Raw genomic sequence first — 20,672 nt, 5'->3', positions numbered from 1 at the left:
CAGCGGTGCAGGGGAACACACCCTATGACTTCGGGTTCTTCCTGTTTCAGACCTACAGAAACACAGAGTCTTCTGGGTGAAGTCAAAGATCAGTTTATTGGCTGCAGACCAATTACAGGTATCCAAGAAGTACAACAGCGTGTATGTTCTTAGGAGACTGCCGAAAATTACAGAAACGGGCTTCTCCTTAAATACAAAATATCATACTTCAGGCACACATTCCTTGATTTACGATATGGCCATATACATGTATACATTTCAAACGAAAAGGCAGAGTCATGATGACCATCCCACATTCCAGTTAAGCCAGCCCGCAATTATTTACCCAGCAAGGCTCAGATCCCACATCAGATATCGATAGGCCCCAATAAACATGAGCATCTCCTGTTTGGAAAACAAGCCATAAAGCAGGAACAGTCAGGTGTGAAAGAGATTAGCTGGAGGCTCGTGCAGGATGAAAAGGTTTTATGGTGTGTCAAGCCCTGATGCTAATCACAGGTGGCCGGAGGACGGGGAGCTCGTGAGACCGGACTGACCTGGGGCAGCGGAGCCAAGCTGCCCAGATCACAGAGAAGTCCGAGGAAAGCACATGTGCTCTAAAAGGCCCGTATTTGCTTCATGATATGTAGCCTATGTGAGGGCAACCATAAGATGGCCACCGCTCTAAGATGGAACCCACGTAGTGATGTATAATAACGTATACACAGTGCATTCATAGCTAAAACGTTATACAAAGCACTTGTACATACCGCATTGACCATTCGCGGTTCACTAATACCGGGATAGACAGGGGTAGGGCCCTGCCTCCTACGCGGTCCCAAATTCTAAAGTACGACAGACCCTCCTTCTGCCCTTACATAGGCAATAACTATACTCATTTCAATCCGAGTCTAGGTCAATATTCACGAAGTCATGGAGATGTTGCTGTAGCATCATCCTATTACTTAGCTCGTCCCTCGATACAGGTTTCCTTACACATAATGTAGCACAGAGGCCACATATCGCAGGAGCACACTGTATGCACAGACAGAACAGGAAAAGGATGGCTGAGATCATTCCAATGACCATCAGAACTTTCCAACCCCAGGCAGATATCAGTTCCCAGAACCACCCCACCAGTGACCAATCTCCTTTATCCACGGGTATGGACTCAGATATCTTATGCAGTTTAGAGATGGCTTGATAAACTGTTGGAGCGTTGTCTGGTATGAAAATGCAACAACTAGATTGGATAACCTTACATACCCCACCGCGGTCTGCAAATAGGACGTCTAGAACCATGCGGTTCTGCAAAGTCATGAGGCGATCCGCTTGGAGCTCAGCTGTCAAATTACCAAGGGCACCAGCCGTTACATTAACAGTGGATTCAACCACACGAGTCAGTTGTCTCAGGTTCCTACTATTGACCATAGGTCCCCAAAACGGCAGGAAACCCAAAAAGAAATCTCCCGCTTCCTGACCGGCAGTATCCTCCTTACTAATCACGCCTCTCACAACTCTGGTCTTGTGATAGTCGGAGGCAGCAGTGAATGTTGGCGGTAGCAAATTTGCAATATAACATGTGCCCGAGAAGTCAGGGGGCAACCATGTATATGCTCGGTCATTGCAGATAAAATATGTACCCTTGGCAGCCAAAAACGCAGGGGAAAACTATGACGGCAAAGTGTACGTTTCAGTACAGTCACTTCTTCCCAGTTGAGCTCTAGGATTCTGACCATTACCTTGCAAACAGAACCGACTAATGTGGGGTACGACCCAGATTGGGGATGAGATTTTTCGCTGTCTTTCACCCAGACTAATACTATACCCCGTCGCGTTCCACCCTACATAAGCTCTCAATTCCTCCTTGGGTATAGATGAGTATGCGTCAATATCTCTGCTCATATCGGCAACTCCTTTCATTAAGGCTTTATTATTTGTACTAGGTCTGATGGAACGCGGTTGGCGCGGGGAGTACGCATCTAGTGCAAAGAGAATCATGGTCTGGAATGCCCATGACGATCCATTGTAACTAAACGGCAGCACTAGTTAAGGAATACCCTTATTAATGGTATGTGGCATTAAACCACACACCCAACAATAGGTTGTATTCATGACTAGTTGGTGCTGGTGCAGGAGCTGAATAAACGAGTTGTTTACAAATTCAGACCGTCTAGCTTGTTCATGTTAAGGCAGAGGGTGAAAAGAGTGTGAGGAGACAGTAGAAGGAGGTATAGGCTGTGCAGTGGGTGCAATGGGCTCTTGAGAGGAGAAGAATACAAATCCTACAGTAAACACGATCATACTACATAATATAAACAGACATAATAATACAAAACATTTGCTCTTCATTATTTTACACATTCTTGCTTTAAAGTTCATTTCCTCAGCGAGTCTCTCCATCTTGAAAAACTCCATCCTCTAATCGTGCCGCTCGCGGCGGGTGAGTATCTTCTGCTAAGGAGTACGCCTGTCAGTCCAGGGAACGCCCTAGACCAACCAGAACCGTTGACCTAACGTCTTCGGCCTGTACCCCAAAGTCTTGGCACCGCGACCCTGCGGCTGAACCCGGATGGTGGTTCGAAAAACAAAAATCAAGAAAGTCCTTCAGATGGGAGAGCTCTGGTTATCACAAAATAAAAAGGTAAAAGAAAAAGAATATTTATTTGTCCATAGGCCTTGGTCTTAGATTATAATGAAAACGGCCAGGTACTGTCTGATCTTGAAACAAGAGTTCAGGCTCTGTGGTGTCCAATTGAATTGACGGTGGCACAGCTTCTTGCAAAATATCGTCACTCTGTTGTGCTGAAGTTGTGCCTTTTATGCGTGCATCACTGAACGGCACAAAACGAGGTACAGTGTCTGTTTCAGAGTCTGCGATACCCTCCTGGACCCACGGGTCATACGGCAGAGGCAAAGGGATTCTTTTCACGTGGGCGCCGTGGATCCAGTTCTTCTTCCCCTTTACTCGAACAGCTGATCTTGTAGACAGAAGTACGAGATGAGGGCCGATCCAACGAGGCTCATCGTTGCTTTTGCGCTGAAATGTTTTCACCAAAACCCACGTGCCAGGGTCGATAGGGTGTCCTGGAGCCTCAGAGGCCTGGGGAAGAGTATCGTGCACCTGTTGGTGTAAAACACGTAATTTAGCCGTCAATTCGTACAAGTAATCAAGCAGTACTGGATGTTCGATTTCACTGAATTTCGCCGGTCTTGGCACACCCCATACATTAGCCGGGCGGCCAAAAACGACCTCGTAGGGACTAAGTCCCACTCGTGAATGCACAGTCATTCTGGTGGACAGGAGTGCTAGAGGCAGAGCGTCAGGCCATTTAAGACCTGAGCTCGCTTGGATTTTGGCCAGTTTGAGTTTTAGAGCGCCATTGTAGCGCTCTACTAATCCAGCTGATTGGGGGTGATTTGCAGCGTGGAACTTCTGCTTTATCCCTACTCCCTCACACACATTCTTCATCACTTGACCCACAAATTCACTCCCATTATCACTCCACACCATTCTTGGCATTCCAAACCTAGGGAAAAATTCCTTCACAAGGGCTTTGGCTGTGGATAGAGCAGTGTTATCTTTTAGAGGATAGGCTTCTATCCATTTTGAAAAAGCGCAGACAACCACCAATACATATTTCAGGTTGTTGCACCTTTCCATGTGGATAAAATCTAGCTGCAAAACTTCAAATGGATATGATGGAGGCGCAAAATGACCAGCTGGAGTTGGGGTTCCCCTACCAGGGTTGTACTTCAAGCATACCATACAATTCTTGACCACATTCTCTGCACACTTAGGAATTCCAGCATTCTGCCATACTGGAGCCAACAACTTACAGATTCCTTTCGTACTGATATGTGCCATCCCATGTGCCATAGTAACCACTGGAAGCACATATGCATCAGGTAACAACCATCGCCTATGTTTTGACAGATCAATCCAACAACCATTCTCATCCAACTTACCCATACTTTCTCTCCACTTGCTTAACTCTTTCTCTGTGGCTTCAGCTTGAAGGGACTTTACACTCTCTATTGTGTTTTCACACATTCCAACATCACCAACCCATCTTGCAGGGCCTGCAACATACATTCGAGTCTTTACATCTTTTGCTGTTTCTTTCGCGGTTTCATCAGCAAACGCATTACCACGACCAACATCATCAGTGATTTTCTTGTGTGCACTGCATTTCATAATCGCAACTTGCAACGGTAGGGTCAGTGACTCAAGAAGATCATTCACCAACTTGCCATTCTGAATCTTAGCTCCATGCGAAGTCAGGAACCCACGTTCCTTCCACAATCGCCCAAAACTATGAGCCACGCCAAAGGCGTACTGGCTATCCGTATATATGTTCACTTTCATTCCTTCAGACAACACGCATGCTCTCGTAAGGGCAATCAATTCTGCTTCTTGAGCCGAATTTTGTGGCACACGCGCAGTTTCCACAATCGTGTGCAAAGTCGTGATAGCATATGCAGCAGTCGTATCACCATTCGGAAGCTTGAAACACGAACCATCCACCCATAAAGTACCATCACACTCAGTCAGGGGAGTATCTTTAAGATCTACTCTCCCTTTCGTCTCTTCTTCTGTTCTGAACAGACAATCATGTTGCTCAATCTCATCTAGGTCTGCTGGAATTGGTAATAGTGTAGCTGGATTCAACGTGTTGCATCTCTTTACGTGTATATGATTTGCTAACAGTGTCAGCTCATAACCAGATAATCGCGCACTAGTTAAGTGTTGTGTCTTGGTCCTGTTTAACAATGTGTCCACAGCATGTGGAACCATAACAATCAATGTATTATCCATCACTAGGCCAGCAGACTGTCGAATAGACATAGCTGCGGCAGCTGTGGCTCTCAGACAACTTGGCAATGCCCTCGCTACCGGGTCCAAGGTTGACGAAAAATATGCGCATGGACGCGGTCTATCGCCAAAGGGCTGCGTTAACACTGATAATGCGCAACCATCTTTCTCATGAACATACAATGTAAAAGGCTTGCTGTAGTCAGGGGTACCCAACACAGGAGCTGAACATAATGCATTACGCAATTCCCAAAAACTTTTTTGACACTCTTCAGACCATGGAATAGGATTCGGTGTGTCTTCCCATGTTAATGCTAACAAAGGTTTTGCCAGCAAGGAAAAATTAGGGATCCAATGCCTACAGTATGAAGTAATGCCCAAGAAAGCACGTACTTCTCTCTGTGTTCTTGGCACACTCAACTGTGTAATGGCTTGAATTCTTTCTGGGGTCAGTTTCCTTCCCTCCTTCGATAAGAGATGACCTAAGTAGGTCACTTCTTGTCGACAATATTGCAGCTTTGAGAGAGACACTTTGTGATGAAAGGCAGACAAATGACGCAACAATGACAAGGTAGCTTCTTTGCAAATCTTTTCAGTATCCGCGGCGATAAGTAAATCGTCAACATACTGAATAAGGATAGCGCTACTTGGTAAAACAAGTGCATCAAGCTGCGCTTTTAAAGCCTGACTGTATATTGATGGACTCTCACAGTAGCCCTGGGGAGCGCGTTTAAAGCGGAAGCTGCGACCTCCTAAACTAAAGCCAAAAATGTCTCTGCTCTCCTCTGCAATTGGGATGCTAAAGAAAGCATTCTTCGGATCGATCACTGAGAACCACGCAGCGGAGGCTGGAATCATGATTAACAAGGCAGTTATATCAGGGACAAATGGAAACTGTGGCACAACAATCTTATTAACCTCTCTAAGATCAATCACAAATCTGTAAACAGGTGGCTGTGAAGGGTCCGTTCGTTTTAAGACAGGTAAAACAGGACTATTGCAAACGTTGCCTCTTGTCTCTTCAATTACACCCTTTTTAATCAAATCACTGACAATTGTTAACAATGCTTTCTGACCTTCATTGGAGATCTTGTACTGGGGAATACGTGGCAATCTGACATTGGCTTTTAAAGTGACCACATATGGCGGTATTTCCAAAAGACCCACATCATTGGGACCAGTAGCCCAAAGGCCATCCGGAAGGGATGACAATTCAGGTGGCATTGCATTCTTAGACAAATACATTGGGGAAATCACTTTCTTACCTAATGTAAGTTGTACTCCTGAGGGAGAACAATATAACGTTGCATGCAATCTTTTTAGCAAATCTAAGCCTAACAAATTTTCACCACAACCTGTCGTTAGAATGAGGGGTGCTTTTAGCTCACAAGGTCCAACAGAAAGTGACATAGGACTAGAAATCGGGTTCCTAACTGGGGCGCCAGAAAAACCTACTGAGACATTCATTTCGCCAGACAAAGGCGCGCCAGGGAGTTTTGAATGCATGATTGAACTCTTTGCAGCACCAGTATCCAGCAGAAAGGGCTCCGTTACATTTGCTGTAGTTACTTTAACATAAGGTCCGCTCTGATCCACTGGCACTGAAACAACTCCCTCTCTCTGTCTATGGCTGTCCTAGTAATCATTATCTTCTACATTGTCATCTTCTGCATAATAATCATTATTGTAGTACTGAGCTGTATTACCAGTCGCGTTGGCTTGCTGATCAAAGCTATTTATGGTATTTTGAGGCGGAAGAGGACGCGCGTTCTGGGGAGCATTTCCACGCCCTCTGCCTCTAGGAGCTTGCTGACCACCTCTACCTCTTGCGCCATACGCATTACTGTTACGCTGCATTAATTTAGGGCAACTATTTTTAAAATGACCTTCCTCTTTGCAATATGCACATTGGTTGCTACCTACAGGGATTCGTGGTTGATAATACCCATTCATTTGCTGATTATTCTGAAACTGTTGGGGCTGCTGATAGATACCTTGGGTTTGCCTATAATTATTCTGTCCTCCACGTGGTGGATAAGCCTGCTGCAAGAGGACCTTTGTTTTTAGTTCTTTCGTTTTCTTATCTGTTCTATCCTTCTCATCTTTGTCTCTATTTTCATAATACTGCGCAGTAGCCAGTATTTGTGCTGAAGAGGAAACAGCCCAAGAACTTTCTGAGTCTTTTAATTTTTTACACAACTCGGGAAGTAGATTCTGCACAAATTTATCAACAAATAACCGTTGGCCACCTTCAGTGCTCATGTCTTGACCACTGTGGTCGATAAACGTTTCTTCAAACCTGGTGAAGAAATCAGACACTGTCTCATCTTTTTTCTGCTTACATGCGGATAGTTTATCCCAATTTACGAGCATCGCAGGCATTATAGTTTTCATGTATGTGATAATTCTACCAGGGAGTTCTGCTACCAAAGGGTCAGGCTTCGCGCCACCAACTTGTCCAGCATCTGCAGCAATGATATTAGCCCATGTGTTACCCAATTCTGCCGCGTGATCTACATTACGAATGGATCCCCATAAAGGCTGTGGAACCACATTCCCAAACAGCATATCTATGTCAGCCAAATTCATTACACATGATTCTGCAGTTTGTGATAACTCCTTATAATATCCTGTAGGGTTCTTACGGGGGTCAGGAAATGTCTGTTTAAGCGCTAACACTTCAGATCGCTTCCATGGAACATGTACCCAAACACGCTGAAAATGAGCTGGGACAGCTGGATTAGCATTTAAATCAGCAGGTCTCCACACTGGAGGAACCTCACGCATCGGATATTGGCACGCTTTTACCTTTTTCCCCACAGGGAGTTCCTGTTCGAACAATGATTGCTGACAATCGCCATTTCTGAAGGACAGTAAAGTCGCAACTGCTTTATCTACATTGGGACCCACAATTGTACCTTTTTCAAAATCAAATCGCACTCGACACAATTCCTGTGGGTTTGGGTTTGCACCATTATCCTCCAATTCCTCACAGAGGAATTCACACATTTTGTCAAAGACATACCTCTGTGTTGGGGCATCCCATTGGTGAAAAACGGTAACAACTGATTCCACATCATAGAGTGAAGGGAAACCAATCCACCTATGCGCCAGGTGATCTAACACCTCTTTCTCGTCAGGACCAGGCAGCTGACTGCGCAATTGCTTACGCTGTAAGGCAGGAGTCGCACTCGATGACCCAAAGAGAGGCGACATTAAACTAGTAACTACATTAGCTAGTCGTTGTCGTGCTGAAAGAGAAGTTGAGGCGAAGAAAAACAGATTCAGATACAGGTACCTGGGTAGTGTAAGAAGGAGCGCCAGGGGAAACCGCTGGCGTGCTAGGCAAAGTCGCAGGAAGCGCGGGGGTAACAGGTAACAAAACTGGCGACCCTTGAGAGGGCTGCACTGCAGGGATAGGAGCCAGCTGAAGAGGAGCTGGCGGCTGCGGGAAGGCTTGCGGCATATTTACTGGAGGCTGCACATTTACAAGCTGTGGAGGTGCGGTGGCATTTTGCGCATACGGGGGTGGCGAACTTAGTAAATGGGACATTAGGGAATCTTTTTCTTTCTCTTTTGTCTCATCTTGCACAAGGGGTTTATCAATCCCTAGTTTGCGCTGTCTGTGCAATTGCTCATTCATTTGTTCCTCCTCATTATCTTTAAATTGCACAGCTGCTTGCATCACTGACATACCTCTTTCTCTCTTATTTCTTTTCGCTAGCTTAATTTCCTTCTGTTTGGCTTCCTTTCGCCATAGGCGGAAAGAATCAAACATCGCCGGCCGGGCTTTCTTTTTAAACAATTTCACTTCCAAATTATCTAAGATATCTGTATCGAAACTACCATTTTGGGGCCATTTTAAAACACCGTCCTTTCTGGTGTATCGGATCCATACTTCATTATATGCAATGGGGCCCACGCCATGTTTTACATAAAGCTCATAAGTTGGAGTTCCAATTGGAGGAACCGGACATGAATCCTCTAACTGGAAATCCCTTCCACAACTCAAACAAAATAATCTTCCAAATACACTAGCACCAGGCATCTTCGCTCACTAGTCTAGTTCCAAACTTCAAAGGATTATCGATTATGATAGTCTCGTGAATACACGAGTCCTCTGGCTTTGGGGTTTGCAAACTCCAAATCAAAATAATCCCGAACGATACCAAATTCAAACTGGGAGACGCTCCACTTATACTTAACTGAATATCGATGATCAATGGCGTCACCAGAAGACTCTCTCGATTGTTTCGCTCTACCAAAATTGTCAAGGGTCCAAAACAGGGCGATTAATCAGGGCAGCAGTCCTTCGTAGCCGTTGGGACGCGGAGAACCTCGCAGAAAAGACTGTCGGACCACGTCGACATGCAGGGGTCGATGAAGTGGCGGCCTTCCTCCAGAATTTCCACACGAAGCTCCTCACGAACCTCTGGCTTGGACCGGTACCGCTGAAATCGCCCAATGTTGGGCGCCAACTGAAGTACTGGGAATTTTAAGCCCAGCGGTGCAGGGGAAGACACCCTATGACTTCGGGTTCTTCCTGTTTCAGACCTACAGAAACACAGAGTCTTCTGGGTGAAGTCAAAGATCAGTTTATTGGCTGCAGACCAATTACAGGTATCCAAGAAGTATGTTCTTAGGAGACTGCCGAAAATTACAGAAACGGGCTTCTCCTTAAATACAAAATATCATGCTTCAGGCACACATTCCTTGGTTTACGATATGGCCATATACATGTATACATTTCAAACGAAAAGGCAGAGTCATGATGACCATCCCACATTCCAGTTAAGCCAGCCCGCAATTATTTACCCAGCAAGGCTCAGATCCCACATCAGATATCGATAGGCCCCAATAAACATGAGCATCTCCTGTTTGGAAAACAAGCCATAAAGCAGGAACAGTCAGGTGTGAAAGAGATTAGCTGGAGGCTCGTGCAGGATGAAAAGGGGTTATGGTGTGTCCGGACTGACCTGGGGCAGCGGAGCCAAGCTGCCCAGGTCACAGAGAAGTCAGAGGAAAGCACATGTGCTCTAAAAGGCCCGTATTTGCTTCATGATATGTAGCCTATGTGAGGGCAACCATAAGATGGCCACCGCTCTAAGATGGAACCCACGTAGTGATGTATAATAACGTATACACAGTGCATTCATAGCTAAAATGTTATACAAAGCACATGTACATACCGCATTGACCATTCGCGGTTCACTAATACCGGGATAGACAGGGGTAGGGACCTGCCTCCTACGCGGTCCCAAATTCTAAAGTACGACAACTGGTCCTGTCTGGACCTACAACTTGACCTGCCTGTGCCTTGGTGCCCTCTGCTGAAGTGAATTCCTGATTCCCAAGAGGTGCATCAGTTGCGCTCCTTCAATGGAAAAGGGGAAATCGTGAAGTTTTGGGCTGTTTGCGACTGCATATGGGCCGGTTTGTGCCATGATCTTGCTGTGCCTGCTGACCACCAATGCAAAATTCCAGTGAACTTGACACTTTGTGCTATAGCGACCACCAGTGCTGACCAGTAATGCAAGATCTGCACTTCGCACTACAGCATCGACCGCCCGCAGTGACTGCCAATGCAAATCTCCAGCAACGACAATCAAGGATGCCTGATAGCATCTACGTGCTACAGTGATGACCATCCGTGACGCCTCACATGCTCTTCAGGCTACAGCGACGGCCATTCGAGGTGCTAGCTCTGCCGCCTCCTCTACCGCAAATGGAACTCTTATAGATTGTAACTTATTTAGTGGCACTAACCTGGCCCCTGCATGTGCCTGTATCGTGGGCGGCCTGAACTTGTGACTGTCACCCAACCTCGCACAACCAGAAACCGCAAGTATACCTTGTGCTTTTAGGCACTACACTTACCTTAAATCTTTGAATTTTTTGTCTTTTAGTTGTTAAATAATTTAGAAATGTATACTTTATTTTTCTAAATTGGTGTTTGAGTTTTCTTGTGTTGTTTTTTAATTTTATTATTTAATTAGATTATTATTACATACTTTACACATTGCCTCTAAGTTAAGCCTGGTTGCTTTTGGGGCAAACGGCCAGAATGTTAATTAATGTGTTAATGTTTCACATTAATTTAGTGACTTTTGTGGTTAATCCGGACAAGGGTTTTGGCTGTTTATTGGAAAGAGCTCACAACCCCTCATTTCAAAAATCCAATTACTCACAATGATCATGTATTTGGTCTTCGTAACATTTATAGTTTTTACTCTAACAATATCTCTGATAACCATTCAGTAGGTGGTGCATACCAACCTCTTTTAATGTCAGGCTTACAGCATCATCTGCAAAGAGAAGAATTGCTATATTGTGGCCTCCTTTGTTCAGTGTGTCTCAAATTAGGGGAGCCAGGTACGTTCACACATCCTTTATAAATAGGCAGAACAGAAGGTGTGATATTACATATCCCTGATAAGCCCAGTACTGAATTGAAACTCATTGTGACAGTAATTTTTTTTTTTTAAATAAATGGTTTGCGCAGTAGTATTTGCATGGAGGGAGGTCAGGCCTCTATCATCTATTCTGGCATCTCGATCTGTTGCAGGGCCTTCCATGGGAGGTACCTGCCCACAGAATCAAAAGGTGTCTTCAAATCAATAAATGTCATGCAAAGTTGTGCTTTCTTCAGCTTGACATATTTTGTGCCATTTAAGTACAACCTCATTCCTTGTTCGATTATGCTCCGGCCTTCCTGAAGACATCATGTATGTTACATAATACACTATAGGTGCAATTCGGTTTTGAATGTGGTTGAGCTTTGCCACCGACTTTTCAGATATCACCCAAACAATTTAATTGAGTGATCATTTTCCAGATCTTGTAGTTTTTTTCCTTTTTGAAAATGGGAACAACTATAGCTGACCACCAGGAGCTGGGAACATCATTGGTTTTGATTACCACATTGGAAACAATGCACAGGTTTAGGGTCCAGGATTTGCTATCTGTGCAGTAGAGGTCCATTGGAACACTGTCAAGCCCTGGAGCTTTTTTGCGCTGTAATTGATTTTCATTTCCTTGGGTCCTACTCCAATAACAAGACCATTTGTGTTTCATTTGAGCCCCAGGATACCAGTTCCCAGAATCTTTTAATGTCTTTATTTTGTGGCACTTTATTCAATGCACCCCATGACCTCTGCGCTACCTCTCTTAAAAGTTTTTTATATTCATATTTGCATGTTTTTAAAATTCCTCTCCATTAATGGCAATGTCTAATTTTTACGGCCTTTCTATGTTCCCTTTTTTTTATTGGGACAGCTTTATCAGTTTGTATCATGCTAGATTTTTGCTCCGCTTGGTAGCTCGTCTTTTCTCCATTGTGCAGATAAGTTAAGGAGAAATTTTCTTGGCTAGCTGTTTGAATCCAGAGATGAGTGTGGGATCTTCATCAGTTTTGTGGTATTAGCTAATTCTGATTCACATTGTTTCATCAACTGAAATATGTGAGTAGTCTTTTATGGGTGGTTTGTGGATTCCCAGTTAGAAGCCATGGTTTTTGAGCTCCTGCCTAGTGGAAACGTAGGGCGACTGTTATTTACACTGGGCAGTGCAATGCTGTTTTGTTGCTGTCATGTAAACACTTTAAACAAAGAAAATTTCACCAAACTGATTTTTGTGCCCAATAGTGCTTGATTGATTGTAGGTAGGTGGAAGTCCTGACAATAGTTTTTGAAATTGAAGCTGTTAAATTGGAAAATTGTTCATTAATATAAGTATTTTGAATAATGTTAATTTAAAATTTTACAACTAGAATGATTTGTTGTCCACAAATTACTACCTAGTTGAGATTATTTATCAATGTATTGCATGAATTCCACAGGTTTAGTTGCTCAAAACATTGAAAACAAGTTATTTCCGAATCTCATTCATCCTTGTATACACATTCCCAGAGAGAATCATGGCACTGTTTTTCAATCACAAAGCAACTTTCTAATTACAAAAATGAAGGATTCTCAATAGGAACAAACTAAGACCATTTGCTTCAATGATTCGCTTTGTAAATTGATACATTTTTCTACATGTGTGAGGCACACTGGGGAAGGTGGAGTGGCACTCTCATGGAAATAACTACCAGGTATTCATATCCTGCAGACTAGGTTTTTTTTTGTGTGAGTACAGAATGACAGCAATTAATCCTTAAATAATCAAGATCATTAGTGCGTTGAAAAAGCAGGAACAGTGTGGTCAGTAATGACTCTTCTCATTAGGAGTTGTCAGGGCTATTAAATGTCTAATTTAATTTCTATCAGTGTATCCCTTCATTTGTTTGAGGAGCCATACGCAAGGATTCTCATTGAATGTGGTCTACTTCAGAAGACTATTTTATTGAACGACTTGCTTTTGATGAACTTGTGGATAGATCCAGAATCTTTCACTCCTTTTCATACTTTGCTGTGTTGCCCAGTTACAAAAACAAATTCCTTTTTACTGGATCCACATGAACAGAACTGTGTTCTAATTTTTTAATTGAATCAAGAAAATAGGTAAGAATAAATGTGATGAACACACAGAATGGCATTCACATTGCATTCAACTTTGAAGTAGAATATTGGTTAGGTAATCGACAGAGGACATTGATTTAATGTCCGTCTCAGCAATTACATTTTTAGATATAAAGATGTTTAATTCGTTTACATGTTAAAATCCTGACAACGCACATGGTGAATATTCCATTTATGTGAAACGAGACACACATTAAGTCGTTCAGGGTGTATCAGTGTTTGGAGCAACAGTTTGAACAATGGAGACTACATAATGTACTTCATTAAGGACAACAGAGAAAATGTAAGGGTGCTTATGAAATTGATTTAGACGTCAGCAGTCACACACAGCTTGATTTCCAAAGAAATCGATGAACGACCAAACAAGTGAGTCAGTGAGTGATACTAAGACTGACAAACCCAACACTTGAAAATAAATTTCAGAATACAGGCATTTGCCTTCTTCTTTGCATTACCGACTTGACATGTCTTTGCTTGTGCTGTCATTGGGCTGTTAATAGGACCTCACATACAAACTAGGTTCTTCAAATGTATTTTAGGCAATTGCATTTTATGCACAATTTTTGACACTTTTATATAGAGATTTGGAATGAATCAGTTATAATTTCGAATTAGATAAAAAGTAAGGCTCATCTTCCTTCAGTTTTATTATTATTATTATTATTTGGAGTTTTATAACGCGCACGGTTACCCATGAGCATCCCAGTTTTCTGTTCATGATATAATATTTGCTCTGGTAATAAGATGAATTTTCATTGTGATTGAGCTCCGAGACTCCCCCCTTAGAAGTTGAATGGTAGTGACATTAGCACATTTAAGGCTTTTTATATAAAGAGTCAATCATGAAGTAAAATAACACTAATCATGGCAAGATCATTCATGAGCCCTCAGTAAAGTAGAGGAAAACGCACCATGACAAGCTAGCACGAGAGCACTCAGCCGAACAAATAGGAAAATGAGATGGACAGACTACTTTTGTTAAGACTCTCCTCAGAGTAGAAGAAATAATCTTGGCTTATAAGCAAGACATACATTGAAAGAAAGAACACTTCAGACATATCATGCATTGGCAATGCCAATAGGTCTGGCTTATGAATGAAAGTGCCTAATGTGTTAAGTGGTGGGTTTAGGCACTCAATAAGTCATCATACATGCACTACGTCTCTCACCTTAGCACTCATGCATCCTTTCATCCAACATCCACTGACTCATTTTTGCATTTACTATTTGACATAACTGCAAGAAAACAGATACCCTGAACAACAGTTGCAAGAAAAATGAAAAGAACACAAGTAGAAAAAAGAAAACATGCTGCCGTCTAAACACATCAAACGTATATTGGCAATATCAAAACTACATAGCGGAAGGAGTCTGTCCTACAGGAGTATTGTAAATATTCTATCATTGTTTTAAAGTTCCAGCATGGCCGCTACATCTAGAACTAGCGCATTGGCCATCTTAGAATAGTAAATCAATTAATTTCTATCAACAAAATTGGTAGCCAGGTTTTCAAGAAGTGTCATGTATCATGCAGTGCACGGCAGATGAAATGCGTTGCAAGCAAGCATCCTGTGAGCAATGCCTAGAAATCTGTAGTATCCTCTTAAGAAAAATTCGAATAAAAATAGAAGAAGCTAAATAATTAAAGGGGGACTATAAAAGTTGAAAATTTAAAACTAAAGGACTTGCCAATCAGCCCTGACAATGAAACCCATTCAGTTACAGATAGATGTGCACACGGGGTCCTCAACTACAGTCATTCACAGGGTAAAAGAGCCAAATACTTATGTAGACAGAACCATTCCTGCATGCAGTACGCAGTCATCGATGGAAGTAGATTTAAATGACTCTCAGACAGGCCAATGATGGAAGAAGGCCAACCCAAAGGCTCTCAATGCATCCTTATGGATATACATTTATAGACATATATTTATGTACTAGTTAATGATTGTTTTTTATGACACGATCCTGGCACACAGCTAAGCCTTGCAAATAGATTTTAGAAAGAATTATTGCAGTGGAAATCTTTGAACCCAAGGGTTTGTCAGAAGCGGTAAACAACACCAAAATCCCTCATTAGAAAGGTAATCCGTGAGATTTCATGTAACAAAATGCCTATGTTGCTGGATTTAACACAAAGTAATTTCAATTCACCCAAATTCCACCCTTGACTTTAGCAAAAGCTTTTCACAATCCACTGCCTTTGCAGCGCATCTTTTCATAGTAAACAATGAGGCCTATAATCTTCATCTTCGGTGTATACCTAATACCAAGTAAAACCTACTTTGTTGGTCATAAGCTTTCCCCTAGGCAACCATCAGGTATACAGTAAGAACACCAGAAATGGTACAAAATTAGAGTTGTCAAAAAATAAGAGATTCCTACTAATAAAGCCTATTAAGGATTAACATAGTGCAAATGGTTTATACCTACGCTTTGTTGAGTTGAATCACCAAAATCCTTGCCTACTATGATAATGTGTGCGATTCAGTGTAACAAAATATCTGCCTTTAAGTATTAAGAAAGTGTACTATAAATCCAAATGGTTTTCAAAATAAGGAAATTAGGCCTACTTGCTTTGTCCTAACTTTTCATTAGAAACAGATCACTCCTAAGGAATCTGATGAAACGTTTCCCCTTTGAACCGATAAGACCTATTGGCTTCACAATTGACCTGACACTATAACCAACATTGGCTTACTGAAGTGTACATAAGATGACAACCATTAGCACCCATTAGTATGCGGACATTAGTCCGCGTACCATTACTACGCAAGTGTTACAATGCATGCGATGTAACAACGCATAGCCTTTAGTACGCAAGTTGTTACATCACATGCGTTGATCACATGCGTTGTTGCAACGCATGCGTAGTCGGTGAGGGGGAGACCATTTTCAGGAAGAGGGTCTGCTGCGTGCGCAAGTCTTTGAGGCGTCGTCATGCCCATCTCCGCGCCTGCCCTCGGGACTCCTTATTCTGCCTGCCCACGACTGAGGAAGCCGGAGGAAGAAGGAAGGGGGAGAAGATTGGAACCAAGCGTGGAGGTGAAGAGAGGAACCACGAGGAGAGAGTGGTAATAAGGGCTGTGTAGGGTCGTGTAGGGGCTGTGTAGGGTCGTACAGGGTTGTGTACTTGTGTTTGTGTAGTGTAGAGTAGTGTCAGGGTCGTGCAGGGTAGTGTACTTGTGTTTGTGTAGTGTAGAGTAGTGTCGGGGTCGTGCAGGGTAGTGCTTGGGAGTAGGGGCAGGGTGCTGGGGTAGTGTTTTAGGGTTTAAGGGTAGTGTTGTGGTGTTAGTGTAGTGTAGGGCAGTGTTTTAGGGTTTAGGGTAGTGTCGGGGGGTGGTGCAGGGTAGGGTTTGGGAGTAGGGACAGGACTGGGGCAGGGTTGTGCTGTGGGTAGAGTTTTAGGGTTTAGGGTAGTGTTGTGGAGTTTGTGTAGTGTAAGGTAGTGTTTTAGGGTAGTGTTGGGGGTCGTGCTGGGTAGTGTTTGGGAGTAGGGACACGGCTAGGGGCAGTGTCGTGCAGGGGGTAGTGATTTAGGGTTTAGGGCAGTGTAGTTGTGTTTTAGTAGTGTAGGGTAGTGTACTTTTTGAGGGTTTTGGTAGTGTTTTTAACTTTTGGATGTGTAGTGTAGTGTATTTGTATGTAGTGTTTTTGTTTTTTTACTAGGCAAGTTTTTAGTTTGCATACATTAACACTTTCAATGCAATGGTAAGTGAACTAAAAACTTGCGTAGTGATGGTTATTGCTAAGAAAAAAACGCGTAGTAATGGCATGCGAAATAATTGCATGCGAAATAACGAGCCATATTCATGACAACCATCATTCATACAGTTATAACATTACAAATATATACACAGTTGGCAAAACAATAAACAGCCCAACTGAATAGGGCCTATCGAGAATTATCACATTGCAAATCTTCCACTTCTACACCAAAACACTTTCCTTCTATGGTAAAGTGTGAGATTACATGTGACCAAATACCAGACTACAGTTTATTGTATAGTGTGATAACAGTCCACTGTTAGAAACCAATTTACTTTCACATGTGTTATTCAGGAAAAATAAACCAGGCCTACTGCCTTTGTCATAACTTTCCACAATAAACAAATCCAACCTATGGCATCTGGCATAACCGTTCCCTCCATACCAATCAGGCCTATAGGTGTTATCATTAGTTTGTCACAGGAAACAATGCAGGACTACTGTACTGAGTATGAGCTGTCCCACAAGGTAGACATCAGGCATACATTCATAAAATTACAATAATATGTACAAGCACAATGGGTAAAGCAAAATACTATCTCTCCTAAGAGGGCTTAACAAGAAGCGTCACAGATCTCCTATGCCTACGGTTGGTCTGGGGGTAAACAACGCCAAAACACTTACCTACTACAGTAATGTGTGAGCTTCAATGAAGCAAAATACCTATATGAAGGCTTTAATTGAGAGTAATAACAATCCCCCCTTAAAAGCCTGTTGACTTTACCGTATACTTTTCACAATAAATACGGCAGGCCTACTACCTTTTTGCATAACATTTCATTAGAAATAAATCAAGCCTATAGCCATGATCATTTGTTCACCACCATAACTAACTCAGTCCTGCTGTTTTGAGTGTAAACTTTGTCACAACCCAAAAAGTGCAATACAAACACTTGTTTTAGTGAAAACCCACAACTTTGGCCATTTCAAATCCTCAACTCTGGGAAACCAACATGTGGGTGGACCCTAAGTCCCTCTCTTAGTGGTACTCTGAAAGATCTTTTTATTCATCCCATAAGCTACAGCGACAGCTGTGCAGTCAAGGCAGAAGATATACTGGGATGTCCTAGACTCAAGGGTATACCCTCAGGGCTGGAAGGAGGCTGTTGTCGTTTCCTTAAAGTAAATACCTGAGGGAGACTCAAGCGATTTAAAAAAACTTGTGCTCTATTTCCTTATTGCCTGCTCCTGCTAAGATCTTGGAGAATCATTTAAACCAGGAACTAGTTAAGTACCTACTAGACCAAGAACTCCTGCCCCCTCTCAGAATGGGTTCAGAAGGAATCATAGCATGGAATCAGTGCTTATAGCTACCTCTGATATTATTCGGACACAAGTAGATCAGGAAGGCACAGCTATCCTGGTTTTGCTTGACCTGTCCGCAGCCTTTAACACCATATCTCCATCATTGTTAGTGAAGAGGATGTGACAGGGATGTATGACGTTACAACGCATGCTGTTACAACGCATGCTGTTACAACGAAAGTTTTACAACACGAGTGCATTGACAACGCAGGACATTACAACGCAAGTCTTTACATCGACTTGCACTAGATGGCGTGCCAACATTAAAAAAGTGTAATTTACTATTCCAGCTCCAGTCTACGTAACAGTAGGGAAGGTGTTGGGATAGTAAACTACACTATTTTTAACGTTAGCATGCCATCTAGTGCAAGTCGATGTAAAGACTTGCGTTGTAATGTCCTGCGTTGTCAATGCACTCGCGTTGTAACAGTTTCGTTGTAATGGTAGTGCGTTGTAAAAGTTGCGTTGTAAAGGTTGTTCCCCTGTGACAGTTGGGCTGTAGAATATGGCTCTGAAACTGTTGGAATATTTCCTATGGAACAAAACAATCACAGTCAGCTGTGAAAACTTTAGAGCAGCACCCTTGCAGCTTCTCTGTGGGGTCTCTCAAGGATCATCCTTGAGCCCCACTTTAACTTGTATGTTGACCCTCTAGCAAAACTAGCACTTTGTTTTGGTTTCCAGGTATCTTCCTATGTGGATGATACCCAGATCGTCATGTCCATTTCTGATGACTGGGATGAGGTGGTGGATAAGTTTAGAGCCTGTATGCGGGAGATCAGCAGATGGATGAGGGAGAACTGGCTCAAAATGAATGGGGGAAAAATGAGATCTTGGTGTTTAAAGCAGACAGCTCCATCTGGACAAACTGGTATGGCCAGAAACCGGTGGAATTCTTCCCACCCCAGTGGCTGCTGCCAATAATCTGGGTGTGAATTTTGACAGCACCTTGTCGTTTGGCACCCAGATTAATAGTACAGTCTTGCTTCTGAATAAATGGTATTCTGAAGAAAATAGTACTTTTTCCTTCCAAAAGAGCTGAGGATGTCAGTGACAATTGCTCTTATCACCTCCTGCTTAGACTACTGTAACACCCTTTATTTAAATAGCACCTAATATTCCTTAAATAAGCTCCTAATCATCCAGAATGCTGCCACCCGCCTGGTTCTGGGAATACCCAAACTTTCCTCGGTTAGGGAAGGACTTAGATCTCTTCATTGGCTGCCAGTAAATAAGCCAGTGCTCTTTAAAGCACTCTGCTTGACTCACAAAGTCCCCGACTCTCGGGGTTCAAGTTATCTCAGGACAACCCTGAATTGGTTTGTACCTAAGAGACCACTGCGTTAGGGTGGAAAAAATATGGTGTCAGTTCCTCTGTGTAAGAAAGCTAGGTAGGGGGAATGGACCTTTACTGTGGCAGCTACCTGGCTCTGGAACTCTCTTCCGGCACTTATCACGTGCCTTAGATTGCCCCTTTTATTCCACAAGCAAGTTAAAACTTGCCTTTTTGCAGATGAATCCTTCCTCGGGGGGAGGTGGATTAGGTTGTTCTGAGCTGCCATCTTTTTCACAGTTCTCTCTCCTGCATAGCACTTTGATGCCTTACTTGGTCTAATGCGCTCCATAAATGCCACAAATACAAATGTGGATTACTGTAGCCCTGGGCATCCCATACTGCTCTCACACACCATAAGTGTAAAGTTAATGATGGAGAGGGGAGGTGAGATCTTCTGCTGCCAGAGAAAAGCAAACTTTGCAAATGATCACCTTATCAGTGACATGCATGCTAAGTTCAATTCCATTGAAAGTCTGCCAGCCATACTGTTGGCTCATCCATCCACATAAACAAACTAAATAATCACAGCTGCAAGGAGAGGGAACAATTTTTTCTTTGGGAGCACACAACGTCTGTCTCATCAAAATACATGCTCCTGTTCATCAACATATGAGTAGAGCCAAAGTCCCTCACTGTAATACTCATCAAAGCTCTTGTTTAGGTTGGTCTATTAAAGGTCTGTCAAGCCAGATATAAAAACAAAAGCCCAAACAGCAAAACTATTCTTTGTGTTCAAGTCAGGCAGCAATTGTTAGGCTAACCAAAAGCACACATACATTTTGAATAGATAGTGTTAAACTTGGAAAAAATACATCAGTATTAAAATGAAGAACATTCTTTTCCATAATAAAAGGCAATATGGAACGTAAATACATACATCATCATATAAAAGTGAAAAAATATTTCTCTCCATATTAACAACTTTGCGAGGAGCATGTTGATCTAAAAC

General features: G+C 42.7%; 1 protein-coding gene across 14 annotated transcripts in view; it reads right to left on the bottom strand.

Moving 5' to 3' along the window:
• The window catches only part of DMD (dystrophin), a 7,596,173-nt gene that overhangs the window by 1,504,885 nt on the left and 6,070,616 nt on the right, over positions 1 to 20,672 (bottom strand). The gene's annotated exons all lie outside the window — the stretch shown is intronic.

This window comes from Triturus cristatus, chromosome 8 (genome assembly GCF_964204655.1).
Source record: "Triturus cristatus chromosome 8, aTriCri1.1, whole genome shotgun sequence".
NCBI classification, from domain to species: Eukaryota; Metazoa; Chordata; class Amphibia; order Caudata; family Salamandridae; genus Triturus; species Triturus cristatus.
The sequence above is the reverse complement of the archived record's forward strand: the minus strand, read 5'-3'. Positions and strand labels throughout refer to the sequence as shown.